Source organism: Perca fluviatilis, chromosome 9, assembly GCF_010015445.1.
Source record: "Perca fluviatilis chromosome 9, GENO_Pfluv_1.0, whole genome shotgun sequence".
Classification (NCBI taxonomy): Eukaryota; Metazoa; Chordata; class Actinopteri; order Perciformes; family Percidae; genus Perca; species Perca fluviatilis.
The window spans coordinates 13,708,757-13,728,778 of NC_053120.1; the positions used below are offsets into that span (position 1 = coordinate 13,708,757).

Genomic DNA, 20,022 nt, shown 5'->3' on the forward strand with positions numbered 1-20,022 from the left:
TTCTCATAGAAATGTCGTTAGGTATTACACAGATTAATAAACGTTCATATATTCGTTTCCATGTACTCTGGTGGACTGCAGTTGTGGATGTAGTTATGCCCATCGACTTTATTTATTTTACACAGGCTGCGTGCTCGTTTGTCCCTGGGGGACACCACACACGAGGAGAAATCGGGCCAAATAAATCCAACATGTTGGATATCCCCGATTTGAGATCGGAGCGGTCCCGACGTCCTTCCGAGCAGACGAGAGCAGTCTTAACACACCACACACGGCAGGAATATCTGATCAGATTATTTTACGATAATCGGAGCATCCTTAAGATTGTCGGGAGGGGTGAATCGGGGCTAAAATCGGCCTAATTATCCTGCCGTCTGTACCAGGCTTAAGGAGATAACATGGGCACAGGCTAATTATTGCTAACTAAAATGCTAGTTAACATTAGTAATTAAATCTAAACAGCTCATGTAAATCGAAACTGCCTGCAAGCTTATCCTGTACTATACGGTAATTCCTCTACTATGTGACACAATCGTTTACAAAACCGTCTGCTACGGAGCCATAACGTGAGATACAAGGTAATGGAGCCTTTTATACATTGTCGTGTTTCTTTAGAAATAAACATTGGACAAATAAAGTCTTTAAATGCTTCAGATGTAAAGTTATTCACTGTCAAGTGACGTCAAAATGAATGACAGTCAGTGGAATGCTAACGGGAGGTGATGGCTTTGTAGCATCAAAATGGTGCCATAGGAGGTTCGAGTTCTGAAACAAAGCTTACCCCCTTGCTTTAAACCAGAGATCTTCAACAGGGTGTGCGGGACCCCTAGGGGGTCCTTAGAGTTACTGCAGGTGGGCTACCAAATTATACATTTATTTTGTCAAGTTTAAGTTTTTTCAAAATTTTAAATCTTAACATGAATCCAACATATTATTAGCAAATATAAAACAGCCTATTTGTGAAAAAAAACGTAATAGGCTTACTGGCCTGTAGGTAAGAAGATAGTCACTAAGGTAGCTACCCACGGATGTTAAGTAATACTATAATATTCTCTGTGCGACATATATGTTTAACATTAAAACATGATTTATAAAATCATGCCAACAATTATTATTTTAATAGCTTAGTATTCTATGCACTAAAAATGTATGTATAAAGGCCGTAGGCCACCATACGTGTTATTGTAGGCCCAGCTTTTATATGCAACTTAATTTTGATACACTATATGTAGTAGGGTCCATGCTCCGTCTCTCTTTCAGTTAGGGGTCCTTTTCTTAAAAAACGTTGAAAACCCCTGCTTTAAACTCTGCAACATTACATCTGCCTGTTACATTCCATTCATGTGTCTGACGATTTTGTCCAAAATTATTAACAGTTTTCTTAATCACATTATTACAGTGGGAGCAATTTTGGTCCCACACAGCTGTGATCATGGGACTGGTCAGGGGTTCAACAGCGTCATATTTATACCAATATTATAGATATTCTTTGTGCAAAGCAAGGCTAAACATTTCTACCTTTCTGTACTCAACACAAAGAGATGAAAATGTATTATTCTCCATGGGAACGTGGTCGCTCTTTGTGCATTTGGTGAAATGTAACACATTAACTTATACGGTACATCTTCTCAGACATTACTCCACTTCCCTAGAGAGTTAGTTAATGTTGTGGTGGAAAATAAGTAAGCCTTCTATGTGTGTTGGTCAGTGTGTATATATATATATATATATATATATATATATATATATATATATGGGTAATCTGCAGCTCATGGGAAATTATCAAATCTATTGTTTCTTAATTCAGTGGAATTCAGCAGAAGTGCACGCTCTACACAAAATTAATGACACACATCTGTGAATGTCGGCTCAATCCCATGTTAGTGAGCACACAATGTGAAAATAATGTTCTTTCAAAACATGATAGCATCATTAGAGCTATTATTAACTTTTTAGCAAAATGAGCTCAGTGAATTCCCATAACCTATGTTTTACATCTGTCTCTTTTTACAAATAAACTACCAATGACTTCTGAAGAGATTTCCATGTTGCAGTAAATCATCTGTGCTGTAAGACTGTGCTGTTCTAGTCAACAAGAGAAAGCATAATGTGGAAAAAAGGCAATACTACTCTCTTGTGAGTTCATATATTATGCTTTGTCAATGCCTGTTCTCATGTTCTGGAAGATCTCTGTGTGACAGATTTCTGTGTCAGCATAACGTGTATATGTGTGTGTATATGTGTGTGTGTGTGTGTGTGTGTGTGTGTGTGTGTGTGTGTGTGTGTGTGTGTGTGTGTGTGTGCGCGCGTGTGTGTGTGTGTGTGTGTGTGTGTGTGTGTGTGTGCTTGTGTGTGTGCGCCACTGTGTCACCAGGTCGTGTTGTACGTGATTACTCCTCAAATGCTGTCCCCAGTCTGTCCTTGTTAATTAAACTTTGTTAGACTCTGCACTGATTTCTGAGCATTAGTGAAACACTGTAATTTTCCTACGGCTTAAAAAGATAATTTTTACTGGCAAATACACATTTGTGACATTTGTCTCATATCATCCACTGGAGCTTACTGACCAAAGAGGTTGCAGGAAAGCTTTTCAAGCCTGTAAGCTTAATCAAAATGGGATAAAAGCATGCATGTTTGTTATGGTCAAACCATACACATCTTTACGTTTTTGATCCTCAAACCCTACAAAAAAAGGCCTATTGTAGGCCTACCTCTTTTGTTCTGCCTAAAGCAAGAGTACAAATCTCTCTGAGTCCTCCAAACTACTGTAAATGACAAAATTCATTGTTTGTCCGAGCAATCCAGAACAACACATAAGTGTTTTCACTTCAGATCTGACGCTTCTATCAACACCATTTGTCAGTGCCTTCCAAAATCGTTACAAATCATTGTTGGAAAAATATATCTGTTTTATGATGTGACAAAGCTATGGTTTACGTTTCGTTAATCAGTTTAGGCACAAAAAGCACTTGGTAAGTGAAATCATGGTTTGGGTTAGAAGAGCTTCATTGTCATGGTTACATTAATTAACAAGGGGTTAGGTCATGGTTAAAAGAAAACAACGTTGATTGTTGGTAGAAAATGGAAAACAAAAACAGCGATCTCCAGTGTCTAAGTACGACATTTTGTGCACTGTGTGGTACATCCTAGGAGTAGTTTTTACCTGTAAGGGAGGAAGCTGCAGATTCAGGACCGCATTTCTAGGACCCTAGTTTTTCCTAACCTTATAGCTTGTCAGCTGCAAACTTGACGCTGTTGTGTTGACGCTTGCGCAGTATGATAGTTTTGTTCGGTAACTAGGGTCATAGAAATACCACTCTAGGACCACAGTTCTGAAACTGCAGCTTCCTTTATTGCTGGAACATAGAATAGCCTTTGCTCCTGACGGACAAGTCATGATTCCTACAGTCACAAGGAGGCTATGTCACTAGAACGTAAACATGTCGGTTTGAGGGATTTGCTGAAATCACTGAAGCTGTAGTTTCTCTTGGGAGGACGGTCTCAATTATTCTTCAATTCTATTTCTGACTAGAGCTTTAGCCATGTAATACATTTCTACTTTAATCCAAGCACAGGAGTTGTGTGCCATTTCAATCCAACAGAATGGACAGATTTCAGCAACACAGAAAAAATATATATACTTTTCAAATGTATCTCGTCATTTATTTGTCTTGAGTTGAATTTAGACAAACTGTGACTGTGTAATGATATTGTTTTACATTACAACATAGGAGTGTTAATAATGTTTTTTTATTGGTATTTAACAGACGTTACACAACAAAAAACAGATCCCACCCGAACCCACAACCCACTCACCCTAACATCCTCTTGTGGTTACAAAAAGGAATAAAATCATTTTAAAACCACTAAACAAATAGACAATACATACAGTATACCTTATCAAAAAAGAAAAGGGAAGAAAAAAAAATAAAATAAAATGAATAAATAAAAAAAAAAAGAAGAGCTACACCTAAAGTCATCATCCTGTCACAGATAGAGAAGACCGTGTTGAACCAGAGGTGTCACCTATTTTCTAAGGTTGGTCATCCCAGTCTTTTATATCCTTCAAGTTATCAAAGTAACAAAAGGACCCCATACCTCATAAAACTTGGACTTGCTTCCATTTAGAGTGTACTTTATTTTGACCAATTTTAAGTGAGACAATACATCTCTCAGCCATCTAGCGTGACAAGGAGGACTAGACCCTTTCCAGTTTAAAAGAATGAGGCGGCACGCCAGAAGTGTTGTGAAAGCAACCACACTGTGAATATTGGATGGCCAATTTGCATTAACACCAAACAAGGCAACCATGGGATGCACATCCATAGTGATACCATACGCTTCACTTAGAGAACCAAAAATTGCTTGCCAGAAAGCGAGAAGGGTGGGGCAAGCCCAAAAGATATGAAACAGCGTCGCTGGAGCCGTCCCGCACCTCTCACAAGTGGGGTCAATGTTAGGATATATTCTTGGCAATTTAGTTTTACAAAGGTGGGAGCGATGAACTATTTTAAACTGAATGAGACCATGTCTACATCATGGGGATGATTTATGCACTTGTTTTAATATTGCCTCCCACATATCTTCAGAAAGAGGGCTGTCAAAGTCTTGTTCCCAAAGGGTTCTCAAATTATCTAAAGGTTGCATGTCCAGATGATTTATTAAAGAGTATATCTGAGAAATAGAGCCTGTCTGATTAGGATTCAAGGACAGAAATTGATCTAAGATGGTGGAGGGTGGTTTGTTGGGAAAGGGGGAATAGCCCTTCCTTTTATTTATCTTTTTGACAGGGACAATGGAGAGTCAGACTGTTCCAGAGTTAGCTGATTGTGTCAGGGAATGGCACTGGAGGTTGGACCCAAATGCAGAGAGCAGGCAGGCAGGCAGGAGTAAGTTCGAGTAGTGGATTTATTAGACCAACAAAACAAAAATACTTAACAACAAAGGGAGTCCTGAGATGAGCAGGCAAAAACTAATCCAGTGTAGAAATGGCGAAAGGAATCCAAACCAAACAAGGTAGAAAAAAAAAAAAAGAATAGGGAAATCCAGGAAGCACAGAGCTAGAGACGAACTGACACCAGGAGGGACCAAAAACCAACCATAATAATCCCACAAAATACCAAGGAAACACAGAAACTAAATACACAGGATAACGAGGACTAACAAGGTACAGGTGGCCACAAGTCAGGAAAACAGGTGAAACACATTAGGGCAATCACAAGGGATGGAAAACACAGGAAGTAAATCAGACAAGACAAGACAGAAACCCAGACCGTCAAAATAAAACAGGAAACAGAACATACAGCCACACGGGAAAACAAGACGGGAACTACAGGTAGACGAGACAAGGGAGGAAACACTGCCTACCACAGAAAACAGAACAAATACACAACAATAACAGGAAACAAGAACAGAACCTCAAAACCAACAGAAACTCAAACCCAAAACCATGATAGATTGCTAAATTTGATCAGTAGTCCCTAGGCAGGAAAACCCACAAAATAACTATGGCATCAAATGTTATAGTACAGACAGGAGGACAGAGAATACACATTGCATCATGCAAAAATAAAAGCACTTTCCATTTATTAGGGCACTCCTTTTTCCCTCACACAGAGTATTTGATTTTTTTCTCAATTTTATGAATCCTTTGTCTCTTTGCCACCACAAAGCATGTCTAATCTTCTCAATCGACCGCAAGAGCAGGTTTCTGTGGAATTGAGGATTTGGTAACAATGCAGCAGCCTATTGACTACAAATGTTATTGACTCATTTCTGGCAATCATGCTGTTGACCCTTTCAACCTCCTGTGTCAAATCAAGTCTGTTTTTATGTGTTACAGAAAGGATCACCCACGTGGGAGTGCTTAGTCCAATTATGCAAAAAAATAAATATTTTAGGCTTCCCATTCCCATTCTCATTGAGAAATGAGGTGGTAAGATGTTACAAGGAGGAGAGGCCAATTATTAAATCCTTTCTCTATTGTGCATGTGTGTGTATAACAGTGCAACATTGTGCCCTGTTGCCTTTAATCACTTTCATTGCTTCTTTCTATCACATCCTTAATTTACTGTTAATTCAGGTTGGGTACCGAGACCCGGTGCTAATATGGCACCGGTGCCTTAAAGGTCCCATAGCATGAAAATGTCACTTTATGAGTTTTTTTAACATTAATATGCGTTCCCCCCATGGTTCCCCCCTATTGCCTATGGTCCCCAGTGGCTAGAAATGGCGATAGGTATAAACCAAGCCCTGGGTATCCTGCTCTGCCTTTGAGAAAATGAAAGCTCAGATGGGCAGATGGGAATCTTCCCTATATGATGTCATAAGGGGACAGGTTACCTCCCCTTTCTCTGCTTGGCCCGCCCAGAGAATTTGGCCCGCCCATGAGAAAGAGACATCATGGCTTGCAAACAAGCGAAGCATGGCAATTGGTCAAGGCCACACCCCCACCCTCCACCTTGCCCCCCCTCTCTCCTCCTCAATAGCATTTAAAGCTACAGACACAGAAATGGCACATCCCAAGGAAAGCTCATTGTGGGACTGCCTCTGTAATTCTCTCTTTGAATTTCGGGAAAGAGACTTCAGATACAGTATTAGGGGACCACTAAGGCCTATAAAAGCATCCAAAAAGCAGCATGTCATAGGACCTTTAACGACCGGTATCGACCGGACCGAATAACAACAGGGATTTTGGTGCCTCATTTCGGTGCCACTGATATGCCTGCGCTTCTCTCTGATGCTCCTAAACGGACGACAGAAGCATCGCTGCACGTGACGCTAGTTAACACTACACTCAGCAGCAGGTAACGTTAGTCTACCGCTAGCTAGTAGCTGGATTAAACACGGTTACAATGCTGACAGCTAAACTGTGTAAAGTGTAACTGTATTTCACTGTAGAGGATTCCAACAGCGGGACGTAACAGTGTGCAGCTGCCGTTGTTGGAAAAACAACACAGACGGTGCGTTCACTTGAAACTGGTAGCCTCATGGTGCATTCAAAGTTATTGTAAAATACCCTTTTCCCATCTGGTGGTTGTTTTTGTCGTTCAACAGCAATTTACTAGTGAACTAAGTTATTGTTATAAGTTATAGTTATTAAATTATTATTAAATCATTTAATTTTGACCATATGGCCTTAGCAATAAACAAGCCGTTCTTTAATGTCGCTGACTATTGTTTAGTACCCTTCTTTTTTTTACTTTCTTAAAAAGTATCAGTTCAGGCACCGTTTAAGCACCGGCACCGTTTTAAAAGTATCGCTTTAGCACCGGTATCGAAAAAAAAAAAAATACCCAACCTTACTGTTAATAGCAATAATATTTACAGGAAGACCCACATATCTATGAGTATACAACCTCTGCCTCACATCAGTCTCACTGAGTTATTAAAAGCCTCAAGTCTAGATATTTCATTCAGTCACAGAGGAACAATGTCAGAAATAGGGCTAGGTATCTATACTCAATACCTTTAAATGTATATCAACCAAAATAACACAGAGCCAAGTAGTATTGAAACTTCTCCAGTAAAACTTTTGCATTTGATCCTTTATACCCAGATCTAAAAAAAAAGAGACTATTTGTATGGTTTTGCTTGCAGCCAAATTATTTGGATGGGCAGGAGTGGTGGTGGCATTTTACACAACTGAATGCTTCCATTCACATAATGGGTAATGGGTATCGAATGAAATAAAAAAAAAGTATTAAATTAAGTGCTCTATTGGTATCCTAATCACTTTAAGTGTATTGATACTGGTATCATAATCTTTTAACAAGACCCAGCCCTAGTCAGAAACTCCTACATAGGAGGTATCAGTCCTAAAAGATCTACTGGGTAGGTGTCCTTTACAATCTGCTATCAGTAACTTAATTAAGTCTTTGACACTCTAAATTTAATATGTGTACCCCTAAAGACCCATTCTGAGCCAGGAAAAACCCTGCACACACACACACACACACACACACACACACACACACACACACACACACACACACACACACACACACACACACACACACACACACACACACAGATGAGATATGCAGCACCACCTCCAATGTGAGGACACTCATCTGTCATACTGCTATGAATAAAGTCATAGGGTGAATAGATATGTTTACAGGAGATAAACATGTATCTGCTGGGATGTAAACATCACCTTCATGTAACAACAGATTGAGATGAAATGAAAACATTTAGGTCTATTAATATTCCAAAGCTGAGCTGCATTTTATTTGCAACTAAAGAGAGAAGAAAATTATTATGTTGAAGTGAAAAGGGAACATAACAGAAGTGATGCTTCTGAATGCAAATCAGTTCAATCCCCACCCCTGCGTCCCAGTGGTTTGACTCAATCTCACATTTAGACATCCCTGTATCGAGCGAAACTAAATTATCTCTAAATCATAATATGCAACGCAGATCTCGAGGCTATATGGACTCTGCTACAGAGATTTAAATATTACCACTATTATAATACGACCAATATTTTTCTTTATGATGCTTCCACACTGATCTCATTTCACATACATAACTTTCTCCTCACTGTCTGAAATGCTGTAGCTATACACTGAGACAAATGAGAATTGGACTCCTCCATATTGATGAGAGATGATGCCACTGGGGGTGACCAATCATATTTGTTTAAGCGATGACATGGTGCATTTCGTACTTCTAATTGGATGCATAGACTCGCCGTTTTTTGTGGCTGTCCCATTCGACCCCACAAATCCCAAAAGGTCTGTTTGTTTTGTGTTTAATTAATGATGTGTGTGACACGTGTGCATGTTACAGTGAGGATACATGATAATGTATGTGTATGCACTTGTGTGAAATGTAAGCAAATGGGAAAGGCTGCCGAGTGTGTGTATATGTGTGGTAGTTTGGGATTTTCTTCTTAAGTGACACGGCCGTGCTTGGGAAGCATTGCCATCTGGTAGATAGAGAGGCGTACTGAGACACACGCACACAGAAAACACACAAAGCTATACACATGCAAACAGGTACACAAACACACACACACACACACACACACACACTCACACACACACAAATATCAGCATGTAATAAATAATTCAAATACACAGAAAAAAAGCAGCAATGTCCTTCTCATCTGTATCAGGCAATCACACACATAACACACATAACACCAGCATCTCATACAATACTATAACGGTTTTCTTACCAGTCACTGCAGATTTACTTTCAAAGCTCATGACACTTCCACTAGATGCTGCCTTAAGTTTCTCTCTAGTGAAAAAAAATCACCATGTGTTGACTCAGGTAAGGATAAAAGACCATGTCTGCAAAGGAAAATTGAAGGTCAACACGTTAACCTGTTTCTGTATTGCAAGAACACTTCAGACATTAAGACAAACATCTTCTGTTTTGTTACTGTTACCCCACACACTGGCACACACAAACAACTTGAACCCGTTGTTTATGTACACAGCAGTTAAGATTAGTTTGCATCGCAGCAAACTTGCGAGTGTTGTCTTTGTCCAGGATTACAGTTATCCACACACTTATCCCATGACTTTAACCACAACACTGTGGATTTACAGCACTTTGTTCAAATGCTAACACACAGCTGTCAAAACTCTTAACCACACATTCAAAATGTCTGAGGTTACATACACAGGTATTACAGTAAAAAAAAGAAGTGAAAAACACTATATATTTACTATAGTGAAACTGCTTTCTTACTGTTTTTCAGAAAGTAATGGAGGTGAAAGCAATAGAAACACCACATTCATTTGTATTTAGAGATGATGCAGACATCCAGTGTGATGAAGAAAACTTGCCGCATGATGCTTGAGAGAGGCAGAATTAGTCACACTATTCTTTGTTACTGTTATGTACCTTTAGTTTTTTTCCCCCAGTAATTCCATAAATTACCAGAGGTTACATACACAGGTATTACAGTAAAAAAAAAAAAAAGAAAAACACTATATCTTTACTATAGTGAAACTGCTTTCTTACTGTTTTTCAGAAAGTAATGGAGGTGAAAGCAATAGAAACACCACATTCATTTGTATTTAGAGATGATGCAGACATCCAGTGTGATGAAGAAAACTCGCCGCATGATGCTTGAGAGAGGCAGAATTAGTCACGCTATTCTTTGTTACTGTTATGTACCTTTAGTTTTTTTCCCCCAGTAATTCCATAAATTACCAGAGACAAAATACTACATTGAAGAAAACTGCTGATTTTCATTTCTTCTTGTTCATCTGACATAAAAATTGGTATATTACATAAAATATATATCTTTTCTTTAAGAAACTATTGGGTTGTGTGAAATCACTTCAATTGTTCAAACTGTAAAGATGAGAAAGTTTGTAATTTGTGTATTGGTGTTTGACGCCAGTGGTTTTACTGTCAGTGTGTTCTGAGTGACAGTGTGTGTTATCTCAGTGAGGCTTGTGCATAGTTTTTGGCAGCACTGAGCCTGTTTTGAGACGTGTGTTAAGAGTTGTGTTGCTTGGAATAAGTTTTGCAGGAGATGTGAACTGTTTAGTTCAGGTGACTGTTGGTAGTGCAGACTGCAGTTTGAGTTTTGCACATGTGGCTTCAATTGTGTCCAGAGTCGTTTAGCAATCGAAAAAAAACTGTAAAACCATATTTCCCTGTGTGTGGTGTTGGAATGGGACACATTTAGACTGAGATAAAGGGCAAGAATTTCAAGGAATGGCACCTTATGGTGGTAGGCAGTAAGCAGAGGTAATAACCATGACCTTAGACAGAAAATCTCTATCTTGTCTCATCTTATTCAGTATTTCTCCTTTCAAATAAATAACACAACAAACCAGTCTATTGTAACACTGGAGTTCTGGCTTTTGGCTGACCTTTACGGAACCTTTTTAACACCAGCAGGAGCACATAGCCTTGCTGTGTTCAAAAGTGAGGTAGTGCCGGAAACAATGTTGATAAATGAATAAAATGAGATTATAAAATATCTACCATTCTTGGTGGTGAGGACCTAATCACATGCCACTTCTTCAAATGGCTAATTTATGCTTTTCGGTCAAACAATTACACATATTGTTTAATATATGTGTTGCTTTGTGTTTTTGTTTTATAATAGTAACAACTTGAGAGATATGCCTAATTCCCTTAATGTGTACATTGTATGGTTACATGTGTCCTGACATGGACCCTGAGCCCTTTTCTTCTTCTTCTTCTCTAGGATTTCCAGCAGACCAGAATACTTATACCTGGTTAAATTTAACAAATGGGTTTCATTGAATTATGACACAGTAAATGCATACATGGAAAGAAAACACATATTACAATGTGAATTGTGTTTTACTTAATTTCTTTGATTGGTTTTTATTTAGGCATTTAAAATCTTCCACAATAGGGGAGCTCAACTTAATTCGAATTACTGACATTCAATTTCACTGAGCAAAGTAGTATGTTAGATTAAAGAGAAAAGCATGATCTATACTAATGTTAATGTATGCCCGCTCCCCTTTTGTTTTAACCCTGTGGCCACATAGATATTCACACTAGCATTTAGCCCAAGTCTTTTCTTTGGACGTCAGGTGGTCAAGTGGTTAAATATTTCTAAATATGTCTTATGAGGTCAGTTAATTTGGAATGGGCACAGTTTGTCATATACGCAGATTACTAATCAGCGCCACTAATTACACCATCATACTCATGATCAGGAACACAGACTGTATGGACAAAATAATTCTACTCATACTTTCACTGACTCTCCCTCACACACACACACACACACACACACACACACACACACACACACACACACACACACACACACACACACACACACACACACACACACACACACACACACACACACACACACACACACACACACACACACACACACACACACACATTTTATCCATTTATTCATGTCCACATGAAGAAAAAAGGTACAGGGACACAAATATTACAGATGCAGCAGTACAATACATATGCAAACTCATGGACTAGTGGCATGCAGCAGGTCTTCACAATATCACTTAATAAGCACAATACTCATTTCTTAAGGGTATAAGTAGCAACGTCTCCCCCATATGTGGCAGCTGCCAATAATAGCAGATATGGCACAGTACTTTGCAAGCTGTTTAGCCCTCTTTTTGGCCATCCCAACTTGTTGCAGCCCTCTTACTACCAACCTGTGTGTGTGTGTCCTAGGCTACCAAATATGAAAACGAGTAGTCTGCACCTAAAGCCTAGCTCTGAGATGGTGTTTAGGAGTGGTTGATATTTAACTACCTTGGTGTAGAAAGCCTCCTCTTTGCTGGAATCAAAGGTGCAGCCGACCTCCAAAATGTACACCTCACTGGACTCCTCATTGATAATAACATCTGGTGTATTGGCAACCAGATGTAAGAAAGTACCAGGGCTACTATTGCAGTGCTGAAACATGGATGGTTTTACCTGAGAACGTTTGTATATTCTTACTGAGGGTGTAAAATGGTTTGATATGTCTTTCACTATGAGGTCTACTATTTTGTCATGACGTGCCATGTACATTCCTTTGTAGGCATGGCAGCCATTTAGGATGTGTGACAGTGTTTCAGTGATGCTCTGAGGTGTGATGCAAGCAATGAGGGACCTGAGTTGTAGGAAACCAGATAGAGAGGTTGAGTCTGGTAGGGAAGACTTGCAATCTGGCTTTTACTGTAAATGTGAGGATGTCCTCATTGAGTGCAGTGTTCTTGAGGAATGAGTGAGACACAGAGTGATCAGCAAAGGGAAGACATGCAAGTTTTCCCTGAAGTTTCAGTCCAGTCCAGTGTTGTTGATGTTAGTGTAAGTCCATAAGAGTTTTCCGGGCACCTGTAGATGTTAGCACAAACAAACATACGTGTGGGAAAGCTTCTGCTACTCACTTTGCTCATCTTGTGTACAGCGAGCAAGGCATGCTGAGAGGTTTTGCCTACATGCTGTGGTATCTCTCTCTCCTTTTGCGAGTTTAACTGTTAGTCCTCACAGTGTGATCTCCAGACATGACTCACCAGTATAACACTGCATCTGTACACATAAACACACACACATGCATGCACACACAAACACACGCACGCACACACAAACACACACACACACACACAGATACATGAGCATACATGTTATATAAGACAATGCGGAGGCACAATTTTGTGTCGAGAGTGTGTATATTAGTGTGTATGTGTGGTGGTTTGGGATTTACTTCTTAAGTGACACGGCCGTGCTTAGGAAGCATTGCCATCTGGTAGATAGAGAGGGGTACTGAGACACATGCACACAGAAAACACACAAGGCTATACACATGCAAACAGGTACACACACACACACACATACACACGCACAAACACACACACACACACATACATACACACGCACAAACACACACACACATATACAACACACACAGAGAGATACATGAGCATACATGTTATATAAGATTTTGTGCACAGTTCATTAATTTCCATGTGTGCATGATTTTCCATATTTCATCCACATACTGTTGACCACTTCTGGTTGCTGTGCAGTGTTGTACCCTGCATGAGCTCAAGTACGACTTCATAGACACCAAATGTGTTCCAAATGTGTTCAGTTGAATTGATAATAAACTTGACTTTATTCAACACAATTAAACTGTCATGTTTAGGTTGATTTGGTCAAGTTTGTACTACTACCAGTGGCAGAAGCTAAATGTTTCAACCATTTATCTATTACTTTACAGTAAGCAATTTCAAGTGTAATGACATCCCTGCTTGCTATTTTAAACACGTTCAATCTCAATGCATAGTGTTTAAAACTGATTAAATGTAGATGTATATTTTTAATTCAATACAGTCATCTTTGGCAACTACAGTAAGTAACCCCTGGTTTACAAATACCCCTGGCTAGGAATTACTGCTGTAGACAGACACACACACACACAAACATGGATATGGTAGATAGAGAGACACAGAGACAATTGATATTCATCATATGAAGCCTGCATTCAGTGCTCTGTGCAGTCTAATGTTCAGATAAAAGGGTTCAAAGAGCATCAGCTCACATAAGTATGTTCTGTGTCTTTGCTTAAATTATTTTTTCTGCACATATCTTTGTCTCCTAGCACTCAGTCTAAATATGCGCTAGTTCCGTAGGCAGTCAAAGAGACTCATTTGGAAGGACAAAAGAAAATGTACATTCATACAAACGCTTGTATATACAGATATATAATCAAGAGTTGACCTGTTTTTTTGTGTCATTCTGGTTCAACAAATCTGCAATCAGAGAGAAAGAGAGGGTTAACGAAAGAGAGAGCATCCTGGAGGGAAACTGGGTAATTCTTTTCAATGAGCGGACAATGTATTGACAGGTACAGGTGCACACAGTTACATAATAACAGTTCAGTAGAAAAGGCGAACAACCAGACTCCATACATCAAATTATTCCTTTAAGAATATCTCTCCCCGACCTCGAAGAGCAATTCTTTTTTTCTTTCCAGTTTCAGTAAGAAAAATAACACATAGTTACTATACTATCCAATAACATACACACTTACAGACACACTTCTGTAGAAACAAGCAAATGTATGCACCCACACGCTTGCATAAGACTAGGTTCTCACACCAACATGCTTTTACTGAAATCAAGCACACACACACAGAGAAATTCGTATAAACCCCAAGTTTCAGCCTGTGTGTAAGATCCATTAACTGCGCAGCCCAGGGAAATAAACTGCTGAAATATTTACAGTATAGTGTTTCTGTATGTATGTCGTATGTCCATGTATGTTTATCTCCGTCCTCTGTGGGACAAAGAGACTGAAGGAAAACCTTAAGTATGCTGAAACAGTGATGGAGTTCACTGCTGTCTTTGTTTTTTTTATTTGCATGAGGTCCAGAGGAAAAGGGTTGCATTGTTTGAGTTCATATACAAGTTCAATACAGATTGTATTGATTTCAATGCCAAGTAATTTGAGTTTTTTGGGGACATTCCACTATGTTTTTCTGCTGCTAATTAAAATACAAGGTTGGTGTTCTTTTTGTGCATAAGTCGCCTGAAAACTACCAAAACCAACAATCAATTCATCCATCTAACATTATCGTTAGTTATTATAGTTCATGGAGTATTTGAGTTCATTACAATAAAGATGGCCGCTGCAGTTTTTCTGGACAGCTCTGAAATTGCATTTTCGATCTCTGGAGAGCAAAGCTTCACAGAGCTTGTTAGGTTGAGAGTTTACACTACTTTGCTTGTTTGACAAGTTGAGTGGAATACACTACATTCGTCATATGACAATGGAGTTTTATGGCATGGAGGCAAGCAGTATATCGGGCATATCAGCAGAGATGGCAAAAGTACTCACTTCCCGTACTCAAGTAGAAGTACAGATACTTGTTTTAAAAAATTGGAAATTTACTTTTAAGTATAAAAGTAAAAGTAGCCTTGTGAATGACCATTTTTTATTCAAAGCTACCTGGACCACACAAATGTTACTAGAGTGCAAGTTCTAAAAGGCTCTTTATATGCCATTGCCTACATTTTAAATGGATGTCTGCCCATAGGCCTAAAACATCACATATATGATTATTGTGACAGAGACTGGGACTCAAGATTCTGACTGAGTAGCAAGATATGAATTCAATTGTGATTCTGTGAGAATTCAAACATGAGTCCTCTAACTTACGTCTGAGAGGTTTGAGACATTAACGTTAACATTAGCCCAAAATAAAGTCGATTTGAGACAAGACCAAGTAACGTTATCGTTAACTTGTGGTCTTGAAAACAAGAACGGCCTTGAGTAATGTTAACGTTACTACAGCACTGTTACACTAAATCAAGTTACTGAATTTGTTTTTAATATAAAGCTATACATGCAGATATTGTATCAGCTAGTATTAGATTATTTTCAAATAAACTGGACGCTCGCTAACCTTAACGTTATTTGGGTTACTTAACTAAATGCTAGCGAACCAAGGCATTGTCATTGCTAGCAGGAGAACAAATGTAACTGACCATTAACATAAACTTAATAAAGTTACTGAAACAAACAATAAATAGCTTTTGATAACAACAAAAAGATGCATTTACCTCTGTGTTTTTTCAAATTTGATGGTGAATTCTTGAAAGCCAGCAGTTCGTGGTGTTTCGGTAGGCATATTTTGCAGTACATTATAACAACGTATATTCCCATCCAATTAGACTGAATTCGGTATTGATGATGCGAAAAATAACGGTAACTCCACTGAAATTATTTGAAACTAAAGTAACGAGCCAATTTTGTAAATCGAAGGAGTAGAAAGTACCGATATTCGTGTTAAAAATGTAAGGAGTAAAAGTAAAAAGTCGGCACAAAAATAAATAGTAGGGTACAACCGGGACGATTGAAACGGCGGACAAATGAAACATTGCAGTTATCCCGAAAACCCTACACGTTGCAAATGTCAAATTTCGTCAGCACGTACAGCACACAAGATCTACCAGACCCAGGAAAGTTGGCGTCATGACATCATGCTGCTACAAAGTTAGACCCGCAAACCCAATTATCAAGTATTATTCTAGCTATATAAATGGCATAGTGCATGGTATTTCCATAACTGCGAGATAAGCGCTTCAGGATGGCGTCCATGAGTTGTTAACAGACATTCACCAAGACGTATAGCCCTGCAGCAATCTATCTGAAATAACACCTATCTGAAGTACCATTCATGATATGTTGCTAAATATTGAAGTTGTGGGAAGTGTACATAGCTTTAACTGTAGCTGTTTCTTTCGTCCGCCATGCCGGTTTCATTTATCCAGGCCAGGAGGGACGAATGAAACAAAACGCATGTTTAAATAACTCCCGAACGGTTTCGTTTAGAGCTGAAAATGAAACTGTATTTGACAGAGGACAGATGTAGGTTGCTAGTGACAAAATATTAGCTTTCAGTGTTTTACGATGTCTTTGTAAATGACGTTTAATTAAAAACTGTTTAATTTGTCCGGTTCTCCCCTAAAGTAAAAATATCTGAAAAATCTACTTGAGTACAGTAACTAAGTATTTGTACTTCGTTACTTCCCATCTCTGCATATCAGCCAGGGGCTACACAAGCAAAATATATATATATATATATATAATAAAAGGCCAAAAATAAAATTGACAGGAAAGTTGGTTCTATCCTATCAGTGTCTTTTTTCTTCCCCTGAGCCATGAAATGGAGGCTCATGATTTCCCGTTAATCTAAAGGACAACAGGCCTAACACATTCTTACCCGCTTGGCAGAAAATCTCATAATCAACCAGAGTCTGCTTTGCAACACAGACACAACAGCCGTTTCCCCGGCTCGGAACACTGCCTGATCATTTTATTGCCGTTTCTGAGAATGTTTTCTGAGACTCCTTTCAGACAGACACATCACACTAACATTACTCTGAGGAGACACAAAGACACTTTTCTCAGGCAAAGAAAAAGCCCTGAGTCTTCACATTGTAACAATACAGTTTGCAATGCAAATAAATCTTGAGTTAACAGATTCACAGTCACCCAAGGTGGAGTGAAAATGCTGTGTTGAATCTTTTTTGTAATGAATGTTCGGAGAACAATCACTGCAAACCCAAACCCTCGGCAGTATGTGACAGGGCTGTTAACAGAAGCATTGTTAGCTCAGGGATGGAGAACTTTGGCAATGGAAGGCCAAAACAAATACTTTTTTTGTCCATATAAGGAGGGTGGAGATGTGTGCTCTTGTAGTTCCATATTTTTGAGGAGCATTCTTGACTTGAAGGTGAGGAAATTTTTTGGAAAGTGATGACACTTTTGGGTAAACATAAATATACGTTTGATATGTGTACCGCGTTTCCAGGCTTTACGCTAATAACTGTCTCCTTGCTGTAGTCAAATTTACCAAAGAAACATGAGTTGTATTCATTTTCTCATTTCAACTCTCGAGCGAGCAAGCAAACAAGAGTATTTCCCAAAATGTCAAACTATTCCTTGGAAACTATTCTAACCAACTGTCAAACAGCCCTTTGAAGTCCTGAAGACTGCTTAAAATGTGCAAAAAAACAAGGTGTAAAAATTAATTTTGTTGTGTGGAGTGGCAGGAAGAAAGAGGACCCAAATGCAGAGGGAGGTAGGCAGATGGCTGAACTCAGGGATTTAATATAACAAAAGGCGGCAGTACAAAGACTGGAAAACTCACGATATCAAAAACCGACGGGCAAAACACAGGCAGGAGCAAACTGACATGCAGGAAGAAACACAAGGCACAGGGAAGCAACACAAGGCACAGGGAAGCAACACAAGGCACAGGGGAGACGAGACAAGACGATCTAACAAGAGACAAAGGGAACACAGGGGCTAAATACATGAGGTGATGAGTAAATCAGGAACAGGTGAGACAACAGGTGAAACACATCAGGGCGGGGCAGGACAATCAACAAAGGCGGGAAAACACAGGAAGTCAACTGGACAAGACAAGACAGAAAACAGACTATCAAAATAAAACAGGAAGCAGAACATAAACAGGGAAATGCACGACCGAAAAATACACCACATATCACAATACACAAAACACGATACAACACAACAGGGAACAGAAATATACCGAATGAATATACAAACACAGGAAACATACAGAAATCAATAATACAGGCAACAGAAATGAACCAATAGGTGACAGAAATGTCCGTAGCCATCACAAATTTGCCATTTTGAAAGACTTTAGGACGTCACTGCTCCCAGCCTAATAGTTAACTCCTTGTTAGAGAAAGCAAAAAAAGCAAATAATCAGAATCAGAATCAGAAATACTTTAATAATCCCAGGGGGAAATTATTTTTGTTACCACTCCAGGTATACAAACAACAAATAAAAACAACATATATTATCAAGACTTTTAACATATATAATAAAAACAAATCTACAGTAATAATATATAAAATATGAAATGTACAGTGTTAATGTGCAAATAGTGCAATAAAAAAGAGAAGTGACTGTCTATGTTTGAGATGAGATGATTACAGAGAGGGGGTGTGTGACTCTGAGGGAGGTGTTGTAAAGATTAATGACCACAGGCAGGAAAGATTTCCTGTGGCGTATTGAAAATACATTATGCCAATGATGTTCCTCACAAGCACAGTAAAAACATGGGTTTGTCTGTGTATAAACCCAAACACTGTATATGAACTCATGTATGATGTATCAGCATCTTATGTCTGAGTCCACCTCAGAATTTACCAAGCTCAGCTAAATGAGAGGCTACAGAAAAATGAAAAAAAGACAAAAGTAAATCCACTGTTTAGTACAGACAAAAGAGCTACCTGTAGAGCGACCCTTAATAGCAACAATGACAGAGACGTTTAGCTTTGTTTTAATTTACCTAAAGGTCATCGTCATGGCGATGAGGAAGGAAGTAGAAGGTTATTTGAAACTCTCTGGGGTTCCTTGTCTGGGGACAGGAAGAAGGGGCTCTGTGTGTGTGTGTGTGTGTGTGTGTGTGTGTGTGTGTGTGTGTGTGTGTGTGTGTGTGTGTGTGTGTGTGTGTGTGTGTGTGTGTGTGTGTGTGTGTGTGTGTGTTTCCACCCATTTCCCTGTGGTCTGCATTTAGTCACAAAGAACTGAAAAGTGTTGTCCGTTTTTTTTTATTGTGTCATACTTTATAATCAGTCATTAATAATAAAAAAAGCTTATAATTTAATAGAAATGTTGAGTAACTTAACTCTTACTTTGTTTTGTAATGATTTTGCATTAGATGTAATACGTTATTACATTATGGTTTTGGTGGCATAACCTGGCATATATATTGACATATAAACTAAGACATGGACAACATATATGCACACACTTAAAGTGTGTTTTGTAGATAACTTTTTGTTCTGCATTTCAACTATGTATGCTAAAGCAAGGACACATGCACGGACACAAACATGGGTTCCTACACCTGTAACCATGGTAGAGAAACAGGATGTTTGTATTTGCACTTGTAGTACTTTAAGATAAGGGAATATCCTGAGGGAAATTGCTGTTCAAAGTGGAAAGTATAAGAATAAGAATAACATTAAGGTGCAAATCCAAAATAAATACA

General features: G+C 38.8%; 1 long non-coding RNA gene across 1 annotated transcript in view; it reads left to right on the forward strand.

Moving 5' to 3' along the window:
- LOC120565805 overlaps positions 1–20,022 on the forward strand; it is a 42,706-nt gene that overhangs the window by 4,390 nt on the left and 18,294 nt on the right. The window lies entirely within an intron of this gene.